The sequence below is a fragment of the Macaca mulatta genome, chromosome 14 (genome assembly GCF_049350105.2).
Source record: "Macaca mulatta isolate MMU2019108-1 chromosome 14, T2T-MMU8v2.0, whole genome shotgun sequence".
In the NCBI taxonomy this organism is placed as follows: Eukaryota; Metazoa; Chordata; class Mammalia; order Primates; family Cercopithecidae; genus Macaca; species Macaca mulatta.
Genome location: NC_133419.1, coordinates 72,342,833 through 72,362,593, shown reverse-complemented (window position 1 = coordinate 72,362,593; position 19,761 = coordinate 72,342,833). Strand labels below are relative to the sequence as shown.

Sequence of the window (19,761 nt, the reverse complement as noted above, 5' to 3'; positions counted from 1 at the left end):
ATACATTATGAACAGTCTTATTGCTAGTGGATTGCTTACTACTGATAATTCTTTGTGGATAAAATTTCTCACAAGGAGCGGGCTTTTCATTATAGGGCAGAAACCAAAAACATTTTTTGAGCCTGATTGGAAAATAGTATATACTCATTCTAGGACATGTGAAAAACACAGAGAAGTATAAGGAAGAAAACTGAAACCACCCATAATCCCACTATCTGGAGAAAACTACTGTTCTTATTTTAGCATATTTTCTTTTAGTATTTTGTGCTTGCATATTTCTGGTTTTGCAATTTCCAGATCGTATATTACCTAAAATTTTATATTCTGCTTTTTTCCCCATTTACCATTTTTTATTATATAAATTTATATATACGCTTCATAAATATTTGTAATGGCTGCATAATAGTCTATCATATAGGATTTTTATATGCTTTCAGGTTTTTAAAAATAATAATGGAATTTTTTTCAAATCATTTTTGTAATAGATATAACAAGTCCCCAAAAAGTCTTTGCCCTAGTTCTGCCCTGCAGAAGTAACCATTATATATTAATAGTTTTTTGTGTATCTTTACATGAACATTATTATGCATAAGTTTTTGTCTATGTTTTTGGTTTTTTTTATGATACATATCTACAAATACTAGATTAAACAATATGAAACTAATTTTTTCCTAATTGTATATGATGGTGCTATTTAGAAAACATGAAAAATAATGTGTTAAGGGAGAAAGTAAAAGGCACCCATAATTCTACAACTCAGAAATGAACACTATTTGGTATACTTCCTTACAAGTATACATACACATATACAAACTCACAAGTATGTGGGGAGAGGGATAGATATGTATATGATATATCTATCTGTCTATAAATATTTATATATATAGTTTTAAAAATGGGGCCATACCATAATAGTTTTATCCTGCCTTCTTTTTTTTTTTTTTGAGACAGGGTCTCACTCTCTCACCCAGGCTTGAGTGCAGTGGTACGATCACAGCTCGCTGCAGCCTCAACCTCCTGGGCTCAAGTGATCCTCCTACCTCAGCCTCCCAAATAGCTGGGACTACAGGTGCATGCCACTGTGCCCGGCTAATTTTTGTATTTTTTTGTAGAGATAGGGTTTCACCATGTTCCCCAGGCTGGTCTTGAACTCCTGTGCCCAAGCAATTCACCTGCCTTGGCCTCCCAAAGGGCTGGGATTACAGGCGTGTGCCACTGCACCCAGCCTATATCCTGCTTTTAAAATTCAACATTTCTTGAGTATTTCCCTATGTCATTAAAATTATTTAAAACTTTTTTTTTTTTTTTTTTTTTTCCCAGAGATGGGGCCTTGCTTTGTCACTCAGGCTGGAGTGCAGTGGTACCATTGCAGTCCTAGCTCACTGTAGCCTTGAGCTCCTGGGCTCAAGTGATCTTCCTGCTTTAGCTTCCCAAGTAGCTGGGACTACAGGCGCATGCCATCATGCCCAGCTAATTTTTTTTGTTTTTATTTTTTGTAGAAGTGGAGTCCACTATGTTGCCCAGACTGGTCTTGAACTCCTGGGCTTAAGCAATCCTCCCACCTCAGCCTTCCAAAGTGCTGGGATTATAGGCGTGAGCCACTGTACCCAGCCAAACTTATTTAAAACATTTTAAGTGACTGCTTAAGATTTCATCATATAGGCCGGGCGCGGTGGCTCAAGCCTGTAATCCCAGCAGTTTGGGAGGCCGAGACGGGCGGATCACGAGGTCAGGAGATCGAGACCATCTTGGCTAACACAGTGAAACCCCGTCTCTACTAAAAAATACAAAATTTTTTAGGTGAGGGCGAGGTGGCGGGCGCCTGTAGTCCCAGCTACTCGGGAGGCTGAGGCAGGAGAATGGCGTAAACCCGGGAGGCGGAGCTTGCAGTGAGCTGAGATCCGGCCACTGCACTCCAGCCTGGGCGACAGAGCGAGACTCCGTCTCCAAAAAAAAAAAAAAAAAAAGATTTCATCGTATGTATATTCATGTCATAATTTAAGTTATTGTTAGATATTTAGTTTTTCTTCAGTTTTTCAGAATGATAAATAATTCTGTTAATGTCCATATATCTTTGTATTTCAGATTGTTTCCTAAACTTTTATTTCTGTGATTGGAATTGTTTGATGAAAGAACATGAGCTTCTTTTTTTTTTTACCACAAGATCTCACTCTATTACCCAGGCTAGAGTGCAGTAGTATGATCACAGCTTATTACAGTTTCAGCCTCCCAAGCTCAGACTCAAGTGATCCTCCCACCTTAGCCTCCTGAGTAGCTGGGACTACAGGTGTGCAGCACCACACCTGACTAATTTTTAAATTTTTTGTAGAGACATGGTTTCACTGTGTTGCCCAGGCTGGTCTTGAACTCCTGGGCTCAAGCAATCCTAACTTGGCCTTCCAAAGTGCTGGGGTGATAGGCTTCAACCACTGTACCCAGCCAGCTTTATTTTTTTTTTTTTTAGTTTTGGTAAAATGTACGCAACAAAATTTACTAGTTTAGGCTGGGTGCAGTGGCTCATGCCTGTCATCCTAGCACCAGCACTTTGGGAGGCTGAGGCGAGAAGATTGCTGGTCTCAAGCTCCTGGCCTCAAGAGATCCTCCTGGTGCAGGTATGAGCCACCATACCCCGCCAAATATGAACATTTTTGTTTCTTTGTTTCTTTGTTTGTTTTGAGACAGGGTCTCACTCTGTCACCCAGGCTGGAGTGCAGTGGTGTGATCACAGCTCGCTGCAGTCTCAATCTTCTGGGGTTCAAGTGATCCTCTCACATCAGCCTCCCGAGTAACTGGGACCACAGGTGTGCACCACCATACCTGGCTAATTTTTTATTTTTTTTGTAGAGATGAGGTCTCACTATGTTGCCTAGGCTGGTCTTGAACTCCTGGGTTCAAGCAGTCCTTCCACCTCAGTCTCCCGAAGTGCTGGGATTTTGGGCATGTGCCACCACCACACCTGGCCCAAATATCAAGGTTTTGTTTTTCGTTTTTTGTTTTTTTTTGAGATGGAGTTTCGCTCCTGTTGCCCAGGCTGGAGTGCAATGGCACGGTCTCAGCTCACTGCAACCTCCACCTTCCAGGTTCAAGCAATTCTCCTGCCTCAGCCTCCCGAGTGGTTGGAATTACATGCATGTGCTGCCATGCCTGGCTAATTTTGTATTTTTTTAAGATGGTGTTCTCCGTGTTGGTCAGGCTGGTCTCGAACTCCTTACCTCAGGTGATCCACCTGCCTCAGCCTCCCAAAGTGCTAGGATTACAGGCATTAAGGTTGATATGTATTGCCAAGTTCCTATCCAGAGAACCACTTCATACCTGTTTATTTGTGTAAGAAAATGCACTGTTCTTTGTTTGTTTGTTTTTTGAGACGAAATCTCGCCCTTGTCCCTCAGTCTGGAGTGCAATGGCGCGATCTCAGCTCACTGCAACCTCCGCCTCCCGGGTTCAAGCGATTCTCCTGCCTCAGCCTCCTAAGTAGCTGGAATTACAGGTGTGTACCACCACACCCAGCTAATTTTCTGTATTTTAAGTAGAGACAGGGTTTCACCATGTTGGCCAGGCTGGTCTCGAACTCCTGACCTCAGGTGATCCACCCGCCTTGGCCTTCCAAAGTGCTAGGATTACAGGCATGAGCCACCGCACCCCGCCTAAAATGCACTGTTCTTTGATTATTAATTTCTCATTCAAAATTCTATATTAAGTTAAATTTCCTGGAGAGTATGATAGCTTTTTTTTTTTTTAACCATTATTTTGTAAAACCAAAATTTGGGAGAGAATGCGAGGAGAAATTGAAAAGATCACTGATATTACCTAAATGACCCTATTACTTAAAGTGACTTTTTGAAGTAAGAGGAAATGAAACAAGTTACACTGAGTTCCTCCACTGATGAAATGGGGAGGATGACACCTTCCCTGCCTGCCGTACAGGAATTGAATGGCTTAAAATTTTCTGTAGAAATGACTTCTTTCATGGCCAGGATCTTCAGAAGGGTACAATCTAGAGGGGAGAATTGGCCTTCCTTCCCCACAATGGTCAGGGGCCCTTGACATGCTGGAAATGTTCAGCTGCTTCCTAGCGAATCTGCTAGCAAAAGGGAAGGAGATACCTGTGTTGGGTTGTGTGGTGTGGGGTGGGGGTGGGGTGTGGGGTGGTGTGGTGTGTATGTGTGTTTGTTGGGGGTGTTTAGCAGTAGACATAGTGGAGCTTGCTTTGGTTTTGTATTATTGTGGTGTGTGGGTAGGAACTACATTGTCAAAATCACTGAAGGACAGTAGGAACCAGATTTGTTTGTTTCCCATTAGACAAAATTAAATAAGGGGCCAGGCACGGTGGCTCATGCCTATAATCCCAGCACTTTGGGAGGCAGAGGCAGAAGGATTGCTTGAGCCCAGGAGTTCGAGATGAGCCTAGGCAACATGGCAAGGCCCTGTCTCTACAAAAAAATACAAAAATTTGCCAGGTGTGGTGGCTCCCACTTGTGGTCCCGGCTACTCAGGAGTCTGAGGAAGGAGGATCGCTTGAGCCTGGGAGGTTGAGGCTGTGGTAAGCTATGATTGTACCACTGCACTCCAGCGTGGGCAACAGAATGAGGCTCAGTCTCCAAAAAAAAAAAAAAAGAAACAAGGAAGATGAAGAGTAGTGCATAGGAAATCTTTTGGTGTTGCAACCCCGAAGTAAAGATAAGTCTTTTGACTTCATTTGAGTGTTTTGGGCTCTTTCCTTTGGGATTATATACCAGACCTGTACTGCATATAAATTTATTAGAAAATGAACCACACACTGTAACATAGCCATGCTCTGGCTGTGGCCAATTAGACCATCACTAATCCCCACTGAGAAGCTTTTCTTTTTTTGTTTTGGGACAGGGTCTTGCTCTCTCACCCAAATTCTGGAGTGCAGTGGTGCGATCATAGCTCACTGCAACCTGGAACTGCTTGGTTCTCCTGCCTCAGCCTCCCAAGTAGGTGGAACTACAGGCGCACACCCCTGTGCCTGGCTAATTTTTAATTTTTTAATTTTTTTAGACAGAGTCTTGCTGTGTTGCCAGGCTGGAGTGCAGTGGCACGATCTTGGCTCACTGCAGCCTCCAACTCCCTGGTTCCAGTGATTCTCCTGCCTCAGCCTCCTGAGTAGCTGGGTTTACAGGTACATGCCACCACAGCCAGCTAATTTTTGTAATTTTAGTAGAGATGGGGTTTCACCATGTTGGCCAGGATGGTCTCGATTCTCCTAACCTGTGATCCGCCCACCTCGGCCTCCCAAAATGCTGGGATTACAGGTGTGGGCTACCGTGCCTGGCCTATTTTTTTTATTTTTTGTAGAGATGGGGACTCGCTCGGCCTCCCAAAGTACTGGGATTGCAGGCCTTCGCCACTGTGCCCAGACTTGAACTTTTCTTTAGTTTTCTTGTTTTTTTTGTGTGTGTGTTTTGTTTTTTTGACATGAAGTCTCACTCTGTCTCCCAGGCTGGAATGTGGTGGTGCAATGATGGTTCACCACAGCCTTGGCCTCTCAGGCTCAAGCAGTCCTCCCACCTCAGCCTCCCGAGTATCTGGAACTATAGGTGTGTGCCACCCCAGCTGGCTGTTTTTGTAATTTTTGTAGAGATGGAATCTTGCCATGTTGCCCAGGCTGGTCTCGAACTCCTTGGCTCAAGCAGTCCACCCACTTCAGCCTCCCAAGGTACTGGGATTACGGGTGTGAGTCGCTGTGCCCGGCCAAGTTATTGTTTCTGTTTAGACCCCAGTAGTAAATATTTTAGGCTTTGCAGACCATATGGTTGTAACTACTCACCTCTGCCATTGGAGAACAAAAGCAGCCGTAGACAATACTTAAATGAATGGGCGTGGCTATGTTTTAGTAAAACCTGATTTACAAAATATGGGCTACTAATTTACAGGCTATAGTTTGCTGGCTGCTGGTAGGGGGAAGTACACTTGACAAAAAGAGGCCTAGTTTTGATGGGAAATTGTTAAAAAAAAAAAAGCTTTGATGTCTGCTACTTACTGGTTGTGTCACTCTAGCATCTCTGAACCCTCATGTTTAAAATCAAAATGGTAATACCTTTCATAAGAAATAAGAATGAACAGTTGCACATGTGAGGAGATGTTTAACTTTTCTGGAAATAAGATATAAATTAAAACAATAATATGTTCTATCTTATATATTGATAAAATATGTTGGTAGAAGGGTGTAGATGGGAATTTTTATCCTCTGTTGGTGATACTATAAACTAGTACACAGTTTTAGATGGTAATTTGGGAATGTCTGTTAACATTTAAAATACACAAGCTTCTCAACCCATCAATTCTAATTATTGGTATATATTCTAGAGAAATATTAGCTTGTATGTAAAATTAGATATGTGCTGCCAGTGTTATCAATGCAGCATTCTTTGACATGGCAAAACACTGTGAACAACTTAAATGTCCAGATGTAGCAAAATGGGAAAAAAAAGTTGTGGCACATTCTTACCATAGGATTTTTTTAAGCTTTTAAAAGTGTAAGGAATTGCCAGCCACGATGGCTCACACCTGTAATCCCAGCACTTTGGGAGGGCAAGGTGGGTGGATTGTTTGAGCCTAGGAGTTTGAGAGCAGTTTGGGCAACATGGTGAAACCCCATCTCTACAAAAAAATTAGCTGGGTATGGTGGTGCACACCTGTAATCCCAGCTACCGGGAGGCTGAGGTGGGAGGATCACCTGAGCCCAGGTGGTCGAGGTTGCAGTGAGCCATGATGGCACCACTGCACTCCAGCCTGGGTGACAGAGTGAGACTGTGTCTCAAAAAAAATTATTTAAAAATGTGAGGAATCTATTATGTGCTGGTATGGAAATATATCAAAGAAATTTTTACGTGAAAAGGGCAAGTTGCAGAACATATGGTATGATTACAGGTATGTGGACCAAACATACATACTTGTATGTGACTATATACCTGTAGGTGTACATGCTTAGGAAAAATCCGAAAGATTGTACAACAGACTTCTAACAGTGGTCACTTGTGAGCTGGGGAGTGCCACTGGCAAATGTGGATTGAGGCTTAATGAAGAGAGAGTTTTACATTTTACTCTAGATACCTCTGTATTATATTATTTCACAGTGATAATGTATTTTTTCTCCTTCCCAATTGTTTGGAGAGCTCCTGGGCCTGTCTGCACTTGCCAGGGTTAGGAGTATGACAAAGTAGACAACTCTTTTCACATCAATTGAGTTGGAAGCAGCTGCTGGGACCAGAACAGGGAGCACATGTAAGGAGAGGAGGGGGATAGCATGTGCAAGTGACTGGGAGAGGCAGCCAAGACAGGCCATTTTCAATTTACCAACAGTCACTATCACGTGTCTTATCTTAACATTCTCCAAATTACTTCGTTCTCTGTCATCACACTGAACCCTGAGGATGATTCTCTGAGCAAGGGAGGTAGGGATGATGATAAGACCAGGAGTAATCAAAACATTGGGACAACAAGGAAAGTATGTGTGTAGAAATAGTTTTTTTCTTTCACTTGAAATATATCAAGGATACTCATTACAGCATTGTTTGAAATGGTAACATTGAAAATAGCCATTCCCTCAATAGAAAAATATGTGAACACATTATTCCTTATATGGACTTCTATGTAGCTTTTTAAAAGTATGAGTTAGGATTTTAGTTATTGACGCTTGGGGGGAGATGTTGATAAATTGTTAGATGAGATAAGTTGCAGAGCAATGTGTGAAGTTTAAACCTAGTTTTCTAAAAACAGAGCAACAAAACCCTTTCCAATATATTTGTATTTATGTTTTTTGGGGGCACAAAAATATGTAACCATTTCTCATCTTGTAGGAGGCCTTGGAGAGGAATGGAAAGGGGCTGGGAGATTACTAATTTTATCTTTTATCTAACTTTGTATTGCTTCACTGGTTTTGAAGAACAAGGAGAGCAAACTTGTGTAAGCAAGAAACGAAGTTTTCTAAACATCGTTTCATCTTAATTAATTAATTAATTTTTTTTTTGAGACAGAGTTTTGTTCTTGTTGCCCAGGCTGGAATGCAGTGGCACAATCTTGGCTCACTGCAACCTCCGCCTCCCAGGTTCAAGCGATTCTTCTGCCTTAGCCTCCCTAGTAGCTAGGATTACAGGCACCTGCCACCACGCCTAGCTTCTTTTTATTTTTTATTTTTTTGTATTTTTAATAGAGACGGGATTTCACTGTGTTGGCCAGGCTGGTCTCGAACTGCTGGCCTCAGGCGATCCACCTGCCTCAGCCTCCCGAAGTGCGGGGATTACAGGCATGAGCCACCACGCCCAGCTCAATTTTTTTTTTTTTTTTTTTGAAACTGAGTCTCGCTCTGTTCCCCAGGCTGGAGTGCAGTGTTGCGATCTTGGCTCACTGCAACCTCCACCTCCCGGGTTCAAGCAATTCTCATGCCTCAGCCTCCCAAGTAGCTGGGAATACAGGCACCTGCCACCGTGCCCGACTGATTTTTGTATTTTTAGTAGAGATGGGGTTTCACCACGTTGGCCAGGCTGGTCTGGAACTCCTGACCTCAAGGGATCCACCTGCCTCAGCCTCCCAAAGTGGTGGGATTATAGATATGAGCCACCTCGCCCAAAAATCAATTAAATGATTTTTAAAGGTTAACTTTTACTATTTTTTAGTGAGTTAATGAAGTAAAGAAATATAAAAGTCAAAATAGAGTTTTAATGTGGAATTAATATGTAAATCTTCTTTTGGATTTAAAGGAGGCATCTGGGTAGTGGCAAGAGAACGAGCATTCAGGGAACCAGCTTTCTAGTTGTAGTTACCAACTTTCTGATGTGTGAGCTTTAATTTAGTAAGGTTATTTAATAACTTGAAGGCTTTAGTGTCCTTATCTCTAAAACAAAGAGCTTGTACAAGGAGATGTGCTTCACAAATCTGTTATCCCATAATTGAGCTACCTTTTGAGATTAGAATATTATATTTCCTTTGTTTTAAAATGCTTTTTTTGTTTTTTTGCTTTTTTAATATTTTAACACTGAAATTGGGATGTATTTTACAATTGGTAGTATCTTTCAATTGTCACTGGCCATTTTTTTTCCCACATTTTTGTTATTTCTGAAATTGAGATATCTCAGCATTGATGATGTAGGATAGTTCCATTTTCAATGCCATTTTTGTTTTCGTAACAGAAATCTTTGTCCTTTCCTGGGCTTCTGTTACTTCCAATCCTGTCAGATTCATTCACATCACTAAGATATTCTGGATTGGGACAATTGGGTGGATATATTGTTTGAGTGTGCAGGAATTTTGTGCATCTTTTTATAACTGGTAGATGTCCTATATGTAGCTACTATTTGAGAAATCGAGTAACAAATGTGACACATCCAACTTAGTGTTCCTCAGTTTTGATTTTGTTTTGCTTGCCCTTTTTTTTTTTTTTTTTTTTTTTTTTAAAGACATGGGATATTGCCTAGGCGCGATGGCTCATGCCAGTAATCCCAGCACTTTGGGAGGCCGAGGCAGGTGGATCACAAGGTCAGGAGTTCAAGACCAGCCTGGCCAACATGGTGAAACCCTGTCTCTACTAAAAATGCAAAATTAGCTGGGTGTGGTGGTGGACACCTGGAATCCCAGCTACTCGGCAGGCTGAGGCAGGAGAATCACTTGAAACTGGAAGGCGGAGGTTGCAATGAGCCAAGATCGCGCCACTGCACTCCAGCCTGGGCAACAAGAGTAAAACTCCATCTCAAAAGAAAAAAAAAAAAAAAGAGATGGGATCTTGTTGTGTCACCCAGGCTGGGGTACAGTGGCACAATCGTAGCTCACTGAAGCCTCAAACTCCTGAGCTCAAGTGATCCTCCTGCGTTAGCCTCCTGAGTAGCTGAGACTTCAGGCATGCCACCATACCTGGCTAATTTTTTTTTTATTTGTTGTTGTTTTTCTTGAGACAGAGTCTCGCTGTGTCACCCAGGCTGGAGTGAAGTGGTATGATCTCGGCTCACTGCAGCCTCCACCTTCCAGGTTCAAGCGATTCTTGTGCCTCAGCCACCTGAGTTGCTGGGATTATAGGCGTGTACCGCCACACCTGGCTAATTGTGTGTGTGTGTGTGTATTTTTAGTAGTGATGAGGTTTTACCGTGTTGACCAGGCTGGTCTTGAACTCCTGGCCTCAGGTGATCTGTCTGCCTCGGCCTCTCAAAGTGCTAAGATTACAGGTGTAAGCCACCGTGCCCAACCAATTTTTTTCTTTTTTTTCCTTTCCTTTTCTTTTTTTTTTTTTTGAGGGATGGGGTCTCGCTTTGTCACCCAAGCTGGTCTTAAACTCCTGGCTCAAGTGATCCTCTCATCTCAGCCTCCTGAGTCGTTGGGATTACAAGTGCAAGCCTCTGTACCTGGCTTGCCTGTTATGTAATAATTACAGTATGGCATATATACAGAAAAGTACATAAAGTTTAAAGCTCAAGGACTTTCCACAAGGTGAACACACCTGTGTTACTAGCACCTACATCAAGAAACAGAACATTACCAGCATATCATTCGCCCCTTCCCAGTCACTATCCCTCTACTGTTTTATTTTTAAATGCAGTGAAAGTATACATAGGGATGATGACTCTTGGTTCATAAGTGAGTGGCTCATGTTATCTCAGGTGAGTCTTCTGGAAAGAGCCCCAGATTAGGAGCCAGAAGACCATGGTTACATCGTGGCCCGGTTGCTTTTTAGCTGTATGACCTTAGGCAAGGTAAACTTAACTTTTCTGGACTTCATTCCTCTTTGGTAAAGTGAAAATAATAATGCCCTCACCTTAAAGAGGTGTTGTGAGGTTCATGTGACATTATTGGTAAACAGGAAATATCTTGTAAACGGGAAACACTTTGTTAGTTGTAAAGAGCCATACACAAATAATAGTCATTTTTGTTGAGAGCGGTGGAATCTCAAGCAGGAGAGAAAATGATGATCCCCAAATGTATTCTTTTTATCACCTTTGCTGTCTCATTTTTTTTGTTGACGTTGGTGTCACTGGCTTTCTGTTAAATTCTCCCAAAACAAAAATAATATAAAGGTCCTAACAGAAATCCCCAGAGATCTGGAATTTCTCCTGAAGTTTTTTTTACTTCCTCTCTTAATGCTGAGGCCCACTAGATCTGTTCAAGGCAGAGACCTTGGTAAATCAACAAACTTCAATGGCAAATGAGTACATCACCCATTTACAGGCCTCATAAGCAAGTATGATCCTCTGATAGACACTCTTCTGAATTTATTCACTGTTCCAAATGGAACCCAAATCCATATCTCTAACCCCAAATCATAGTTTTCATTAGTTACTGGTTATTTCTAACTGTTCATCCATTAGATATCTCACATCTAAGACCTAACCCTCAAACTGCTTGCCAATATAGCAAGACTGTTTAGATTTTGGACTTGGAGTGGGACAGACTTGGGTTTGAATCTTAATTCTGCTACTTATTAGCCTCATGATCTTTTTTAATAAAGATCATGACAGGTTGCTTAACATTGTGAAAGATTTATTCTATAAGTCGAGGGTATTAATAGTATTTGCTTGATGGGGTGATACTATGCTCAGATGAATGGAGATTGTTATTGTTACTCTTACTTTTTTTCTTTTTTTTTTTTTTGTTGAGATGGAGTTTTGCTCTTGTTTCCCAGGCTGGATTGCAATCGTGTGATCTCGGTTAACTGCAACCTTTGTCTCCTGGGTTTGAGCGATTCTCCTGCCTCAGCCTCTCAAGTAGCTGGGATTGCAGGTGCCTGCCACCATGCCCGGCTAATTTTTTTGTATTTTTAGTGGAGATGGGGTTTCACCATGTTGGCCAGGCTGATCTCGAACTCCTGGCCTCAAGTGATCCACCTGCCTCGACCTCCCAAAGTGCTGGGATTTCAAACGTGAGCCACTGTGCCCAGCCACTCTTACATTCTTATCTTGCTTTTTGGCACACATGTTCATTTATTTTTCACTCAAGCTATGAAATTTAGAGGTGCTTCAAGAATTTTCCTTTTCTCATTCTTCATTTATACAGTTGTCCCTCAGTATCTGTGGAGGATTGGTTCCAGGACTTCCCACAGATGCCAAAATCCTTGGATGCTCAGGTCTCTTACATAAAAATGGTATAATATTTGCATGTAACCTACACACATCCTTCGTATAGTTTAAATCATCTTTGGGTTACTTATATAATGCAATGTAAATAATATGTAAATAGTTGTTACATTGTATTGTTTAAAATAATGACAAGAAAAAAAAGTTTATACATCTTCAGTACAGATGCTTTTTTTTTCTCCAAAATGTTTTTGATCTCAGGTTGGTTAAATGCACAGATGCGGAACCCATGGATACAGAGGGCCTACTGTAATTGGTTGTCAGGGCCTATCATAAATAGTTTTCAAAGCTACTGTTGCATCTTTATGGTCATTGCCTTACTTCAGACATACATTACTTGTTTGTAACAAACAATGGTTTTTGCACTGCATTCTGTAAAGCTTTACAGAACTATAGAACTGACTCAAGAACCAGGGAGAAGCAGAGGGAACAAGTCTCCAAATATCCCTTACTTCAAACTGTCTTCTTCTGTGTGTCCTGGGGTTCTATATAAAGGTTACATTTTAAATAGAGTTAATTTAAAATATATGGTTTGGAATCTTTCATTTATTCGAGAAGTACTTATCAAGACACTCATGCTGTGCCAGCTATTGTACTGATTTCTAAGAATTCAGTGGTGAGCACACAGTTTGTGATTTCATGGAACTTAAGGCAGTGAGAGAAAGATAAATTAATAAAATACAAAAAGGTGTAATTAGAAACTATGGGCTGGGCACAGTGGCTCATACCTGTTATCCCAGTGCTCTGGGAGGCCAAGGTGGTAGCTTCACTTTAGTTCAGGAGTTCGAGATCAGCTTGGACAGCATAGCAAGATCCTGTCTCTACAAAAATAAAAGAAAAATAGCCAGGCGTGGTGGCATGTGCCTGATAAAGTACTATTATTATTCCCATTTTACAGCTGGGGAAAATGAGGGCACAGAGAGAGTAAATAACTTGCCCAAGGTTGCAGAGCTATTAAGCTATAAACCCAGAATTTGTATTAGGTTGTCTTTAGGTTCAGACCTCATAATCTTAGCCATTATGCTCTATTGCTTTCCTCTTGTGTCTTACCATTCCAGTCTGTACTTCATACAGTTTCCCTTCTGAAACATAGCCCTGATCATGCTGTTCCTCTTTACGTTCTTCCTTTAGAAACCTTGATTGTCTTCTCATCACCTACAATTTCTTAGCATGAGGCAGGTGCCTCACAATTTAGTATTACTTACCGTTCTTTTTTTTTTTTTTGGTGGGGGGGGACAGAGTCTTGCTGTGTCACCAGGCTGGAGTGCAGTGGCATGATCTCGGCTCACTGCAGTCTCCACCTCCTAGGTTCAAATGATTCTCCTGCCTCAGCCTCCTGAGTAGCTGCGATTACGGGCGCGCAACCACACCCAGCTAGTTTTTGTATTTTTAGTAGAGACAGGGTTTCACCATGTTGGCCAGGTTGGTCTCAATCTCCTGACCTCATGATCCACCCGCCTTGGCCTCCCAAAGTGCTGGGATTACAGGCGTGAGCCACTGCACCTGGCCTTACTTATTACCCTTCTTATCATCTGATGCATCCCGCTAAAACTGCATGCCATTGCTCAACTGTAATATGCTCTGTCTTTGCACGTGCTGTTTTCTCTGCCTAGAATATTCCTTTTTTACTTTTTGGTGAAGCTCTACTTATCCTCATATTTTAAGTATTTAGCTTAAATGTCACTTCCTATGTAAAGCATTCCCCATCATTCCATCCCATCCTGAGTTAGTCCCTCACAGCTCCTTTAAATCAGTACCTTCTCTTATTTTCCCATTCTAAAGTCTTTCCATGAAAGCAAGAATCTTAGTGTTTTCTTTAGCTCCCCACCTTTCCCACACCCCTATATGCTAAGAGCATTGTCTCTACCTCTGTAATGCCTTTCAGATCCACCTGTTTTAGTTCCTACTGCCCCTGCCCTGGCAGTGCAGTTTTCTGTCTGCCTCTACAGCTGCCACCTACGTCCATTTTCTGCCTCTGGCCTCACTGTTGCGCTAGAGTCATCTTTTAAAAAAGCACAAGTAGTATACCATTCTCCTGCCCAGGACTCTTCAGCGTCTCCCACTTCTCTTCAGTAAGTCACCCTGGGTTGTTGGCCCCCACTAGCCTTGCTTGTGTTATCTTACCTTCCTTTCAGCACACCCCAAGCCCATGTTCTTTGGCCTCATATTTTGGTTACAGATGTGTCTCTTCCTCTACAAGATTATAAACTCAAGTTTAAAGATTTGCCCTTGGGCCAGGCACAGTGGCTCACACCTGTAATTCCAGCACTTTGGGAGGCCAAGGTGGGCTGATCGCTTGAGCTCTAGAGATTGAGACCAGCTTGGGCAACATGGCAAAACCCCATCTCTACAAAAAGTACAAAAGTAGCCAGGCATGGTCCCGCATGCCTGTAGCCCCAGCTACTTGGGAGGCTGAGGTCGGGAGGATCACTTGAGCCTGAGAGGCGGAGGTTGCAGTGAGCTAAGATTGTACCACTGTACACCAGCCTGGGCAACAGAGTGAGACCCTGTCTCAAAAAAAAAAAAAAAAAAAATCTTTGAATTCCTAGCACAGTATGAAGGATGTTTATATCATGTTTATAGTCGAATATTCCTGATTAAATTTCATTAATTCTAAGAGTAATATATCTTACATATTTTGGAGAATATGTTTTGATATAAAGAAAGAACTTCGCCTTAAAAGGGATAAATTTCATAGTAGGAAAATTGCTTATGTGAAATTTTGTACTTCTCAGTGATTCCAGATACATAGGATTTATTTTCTGTAATGGTGATCAGGTTATTTATTAGCACCTTTAAAAGTGTGGATAGGCCTGCACGGTGGCTCACACCTTTTAATTCCAACACTTTGGGAGGTCAGTGCAGGTGGATCCCTTGAGCCCAGGTGTTCGAGACCAGCCTAGGCAACATAGTGAGACTTCATTGCTACTAAAAATTAAAAATAGCCAGGCATGGTGGCGCATGCCTGTTGTAGCAGCAGCTACTTATAAGGCCGAGGTGGGAGGATCACTTGAGCCCAGAAGTTTGAGGTTGCAGCGAGCTATGATTGTGCCACTGCACTCCAGCCTGGGTGATGGAGCAAGACCCTGTCTCAAAAAAAAAAAAAAAAAAAAAAAAAAGGTGGATATAGATCTGGTGCCATTTAGATACCTGTATTGCCCTTTTCATGAGCCGTGGCAGAAGCAGTATGAACAATGAATGCAGAAATGCTTTGTATACATAAAGACCTGTACTGATGAGAAAGATAGAGGATGTAGCGGAGATGTGCTGGAGAGAACACTGGATTTAGAAGACGTCTCTTTGAGTTCTTGCTCTGCAGCCTTACCAGTCGACCTTGAGGCAGGTATTTTCTTCTTACTGAGCCTTAGGATCCTAATTTATAAAATTGGAATAAACCTTGCCTCTTAGGGTTCTTTTGGGAAGATTAATTGAGATGTGAGACACAACCTTCCTTAAAAATCCTGAAGTGTGTTCAAATCCCTAGCACAATAGGTATTTTAGGGTTTTATTTTATCTGCCCATGTTAGGCACCATTCCCTCTTATTTCACTTATTAGTAACATATTGACAAGTTTGGTTCTTGAGGCAATCTATCTTCCTGTTTAGAACTCATATTCGTGTTTGTTCATTTCTATCAGTGATTAAAGGCATTCTGGTATGGAAAAAGGAAAAGTGGACCTGGACAGAAAGACAGGGGTCTCAGTACTGTGTAGGACAGGGATGATAAAGTAGAGCAGTGGGGAGGAGAAGGGGTGAAGACCTAGGTATAGAAAGCTACTTTTCTTTAGGCTGTTTAGACAGATGTAGTTATAAATTGCATTTTGTGGCTTTTATTTATGAAAAGCTGCCTTGTAGTTCCTCAAGTGTGGCTCCAGTCACCTTTCATTGTATGCCATGCTAAGTTGGTACTACCAGTTTCCAAGGACCTCCTTTCAACAGAGTATTAATGAAGCACCCATATGTGCCTCGCTTTGGGGATGGGTCCTAATAGGGTAACACACAGTGTGCCTGTTTCTAGGAGATTTGCTATTTTTTGGAAAGAACACCCTAACTAGTGATGTTTTGACCAGATTCTGAGGAGATGAGTTCTACTACAAGATTTGTTGTTGAGAGTGGTATCCTGTGGAAAGAATCATGGGAATTTTTGGAGTGGAAAGGTACTTTATTTATTTATTTATTTTAGAGACAGGGTCTCACTCTGTTGCCCAGGCTAGAGTGCAGTGGCACGATCATAGCCCACTGTAACCTCAAACTCCTGGGCTCAAGTGATCCTCCCACCTTAACCTCCCAAGTTGCCAGTACTACAGACACGCACCACCATGCCCAGCCAATTTTCATTTTTTGATATATATTTACTTATCTATGTATCTATAGATAGATGGATAGGCAAATATATATATACACACGCGCACACACACATATATATTTACACACACACAAATATATATATATATATATATATATTTTTTTTTTTTTTTTTTTTTTTTTTTTTGAGACAGGGTCTCACTATGTTGCCCACACTGGTCTCAAATTCCTTGGCTCAAGTGATCCTCCAATCTTGGCCTCCAAAAGTGCTGGGATTACAAGCATGAGCAACTGTGCCTGGCCCTGAAAAGGTACTTTAGAGCTGATCTGACCCTAGCTTGGGTCTCAGTAATTTGCCTCTGTGACTTGCATTAAGCCACATCGCTAGTAAGTGACCCATCCCCCCTCCAGGGGCTTTCAACACCAGATCTGGTGTGTTTTCTACCATCATGGAGGCTGTCTGCAGTAAGAGTATTCCCCCTCCGTTTCAGGTTCTTTCGCATTTCTTATAATTAATTCTGTGTTTGTGAGCAAACGTGCTAGATATGTTCATATGTTGCCTGTAGGGACAGAGCCGTTTTACTCCTCTGTGACAGTGAAACAGGGTGGAGAGGTTCTTAGCTGTTTTGTAGAAAGGCCTTCTTGAAAGAGAACTGAGTGGGCCTGTTGGATGTTATAATGAATCCTCTCTGGGTTTTGATTTGCCCTCTGCTTTTCTCCCCAGGAAGCCTCAGGCTTACCAACACTGCCTCATTAATTAGCCACTATCCTCTGGAGAGGGAGAATGAGGCCATGGTAAATAAGCTCAAGGTCAGGCTCCTGAAACAGCAGTCCTTCCCTTTAGCACCAGCGTTTCCTTACAGCCTCCCCCTCTCATCCTTGAGATATTGCCAACATCCCTTCTAGTAGAAGGCTTTTCTTGGTGTTTGCTGTTTTCAGAGGAGTTTTGGTTCTTTAATGTTTGTAAAGCTCTCGGATTCTCAGAAAAAAATTCTTTAGTGATTAGTTTTGAAAGTGGAGGTGTTTGATTATTTTGATTAAGAAGTTGATTTTCGGCCTGGTGCGGTGCCTTACTCCTGTAATTCCAGCACTTTGGGAGGCCCAGGCAGGTGGATCACCTGAGGTTAGGAGTTCAAGCCCAGCATGGTGAAACCCCATCTCTACTAAAAATACAAAAAATTAGCCCAGCGTGTTGGCGGGCGCCTGTAATCCCAGCTATTTGGGAGGCTGAGGCAGAAGAATCGCTTGAACCCGGGAGGTGGAGGTTGCAGTGAGCTGAGATCGTGCCATTGCACTCTAGCGTGGGGACAAGAGCAAAACTCTGTCTCAAGAAATAAAAAAAGTTGATTTTCATGAGGAAAAGCACACGGCTTCTTCGATTCGCTGAGAATGTGCTAGCTTTTATTAATTCACTCAATGATTGTCTGTTTAACAGCTGTAGAGAATAATATAGGCTAACTGGGTACAGTGGTTCATGCCTATTATCCCAACTACTCGGGAGGCTGAGGTACAAAAATCACATGAATCTGGGAGGCAGAGGTTGCGGTGAGCTGAGATCGCACCACTGCACCCCAACGTGGGTGACAGAGCGAGACTCCATCTCAAAAAAAAAAAAAAAAAAAAAAGGATAATATAGGGACAAGGTAGACAACTTACTATTTACACGACTAAATCATTTAAGTTACCTAATTCCTGAGCCTCAGAGCCTCAGATTTCCTCATTTTTAAAACTACCCAGTGCTCGCTTCGGCAGCATGTGTACTAAAAGTGGAACAAAATAAAATAGGAACCATACAGAGATGAGCATGGCCCCTGTGCAAGGATGACATGCAAATTTGTGAAGAGTTCCATATGTTTTTTTAAATTTTATTTAAAAAATAAAGTAAAATAAAACTGCCCAATACAATGCCTTCTAGTCTTTTCTCTGTCACTTATGTCCTGGCATCATAAAGTCTATCATTGTCGTTGCTGTTACTGTTGTAATTCGTAGCTAATCCAGAGCGTGTCCCCTGCGGTCATCTTGTCTAATCCTCTGGACAATCTGTAACTTTTTTTTTTTTTTTTTTTTGAGACGGAGTCTCGCTCTGCCGCCCAGGCTGGAGTGCAGTGGTTCAATCTCGGCTCACTGCAACCTCTGCCTCCTGGGTTCATGCCATTCTCCTGCCTTAGCCTCCTGAGTAACTGGGACTACAGGTGTCTGCCATCGCGCCTATTTTTAGTAGAGACGGGTTTTCACCGTGTTAGCCAGGATGATCTCCATCTCCTGACCTCAAGTGATCCGCCCGCCTCAGCCTCCCAAAGTGCTGGGATTACAGGCGTGAGCCACCGCGCCTGGCTGACAATCTGTAACTTTATAGACCTGCCTGGCAGAGTGGAGGGTTTGGGTAAGGGAATAACGACTCTAGAAGCTAGAACTCTAGAAGTTACAGGTCATGGAGGGCATTGAATGCCAGGCTGATTATTTGTGTTACAATCATCCCATGGGGATGATTGGGGACTTGAACTCTCCTAGTATTTATTTGTTTTTGTTTTTTGAGACATGTCTTGCTCTATTGCCCAGGCTAGAGTGCAGTGGCGTGATCATAGCTCACTATAACCTCAAACTCCTGGACTCAAGCAATCCTCCCACCTCAGCCTCCTGAGTAGCTAGGACTACAGGCGCACACCACCATGTCCGGCTAATTCTTTTATTTTCTGTAGAGACGGGGATCTCGCTATGTTACCCAGGCTGGTCTTGAACTCCTGAGGAATTTGAACTCCTGAGCTCAAATTATCCTCCCACCTTGGCCTCCCAAAGTTCTGGGATTACAGGCATGAGCCACCACACCCAGCTCCAGTCTTTTTTTGTTTAAACCTTCAAAAATGATAATATAAATCCTGGTGTAATGACATATGCCTGTAGTCCCAGGTACTCAGGAGACTGAGGCAGGAGCATCACCTGACCCTTTGAAATAACCTTTGTGCTCCTAACCAGTCACCACCCTCCTTCAACCTCTATCTGAACTCTACTGAAATTTATTTATTTTAATTTAAAATTATTTATTTTTCTTTTTTTGTGACGGAGTCCCACTCTGTCACCCAGACTGAAGTGCAGTGGCACAGTCTCAGCTCACTGCAACCTCCTCCTCCTGGATTCAAGTGATTTTTTTTTTTTTTTTTTTTTTTTTTTTTTTGAGACGGAGTCTCGCTGTGTCTCCCAGGCTGGAGTGCAGTGGCGTCATCTCGGCTCACTGCAAGCTCTGCCTCCCGGGTTCACGCCATTCTCCCGCCTCAGCCTCCCAAGTAGCTGAGACTACAGGCGCCCGCCACCACGCCTGGCTAGTTTTTTGTATTTTTAGTAGAGACGGGGTTTCACCATGTTAGCCAGGATAGTCTCGA

General features: G+C 42.4%; 1 protein-coding gene, 2 long non-coding RNA genes and 1 pseudogene across 20 annotated transcripts in view; 2 read left to right on the top strand and 2 right to left on the bottom strand.

Moving 5' to 3' along the window:
* The window catches only part of NUMA1 (nuclear mitotic apparatus protein 1), an 80,841-nt gene that overhangs the window by 15,332 nt on the left and 45,748 nt on the right, over positions 1 to 19,761 (top strand). Inside the window, exon 3 of one of the 18 annotated variants that reach the window (XM_077963625.1) lies at positions 3,390 to 3,487. The exons of the other annotated variants lie outside the window; for them this stretch is intronic. The gene's annotated coding sequence lies outside the window, so the exon portion shown is untranslated. The remainder of the gene's footprint in view (positions 1 to 3,389; positions 3,488 to 19,761) is intronic. 18 annotated transcript variants of the gene reach the window in all.
* Positions 931 to 8,014, bottom strand: LOC144334345 (uncharacterized). The gene is made up of 4 exons (XR_013404089.1): positions 6,776 to 8,014; positions 5,288 to 5,446; positions 2,727 to 2,956; positions 931 to 997 (listed from the first exon to the last, which is right to left on the bottom strand). It is a non-coding gene; the product is annotated as an uncharacterized LOC144334345 (long non-coding RNA).
* Positions 8,264 to 10,200, bottom strand: LOC144334346 (uncharacterized). The gene is made up of 2 exons (XR_013404090.1): positions 9,678 to 10,200; positions 8,264 to 8,329 (listed from the first exon to the last, which is right to left on the bottom strand). It is a non-coding gene; the product is annotated as an uncharacterized LOC144334346 (long non-coding RNA).
* On the top strand, positions 18,141 to 18,240 carry LOC114672473 (U6 spliceosomal RNA; annotated as a pseudogene).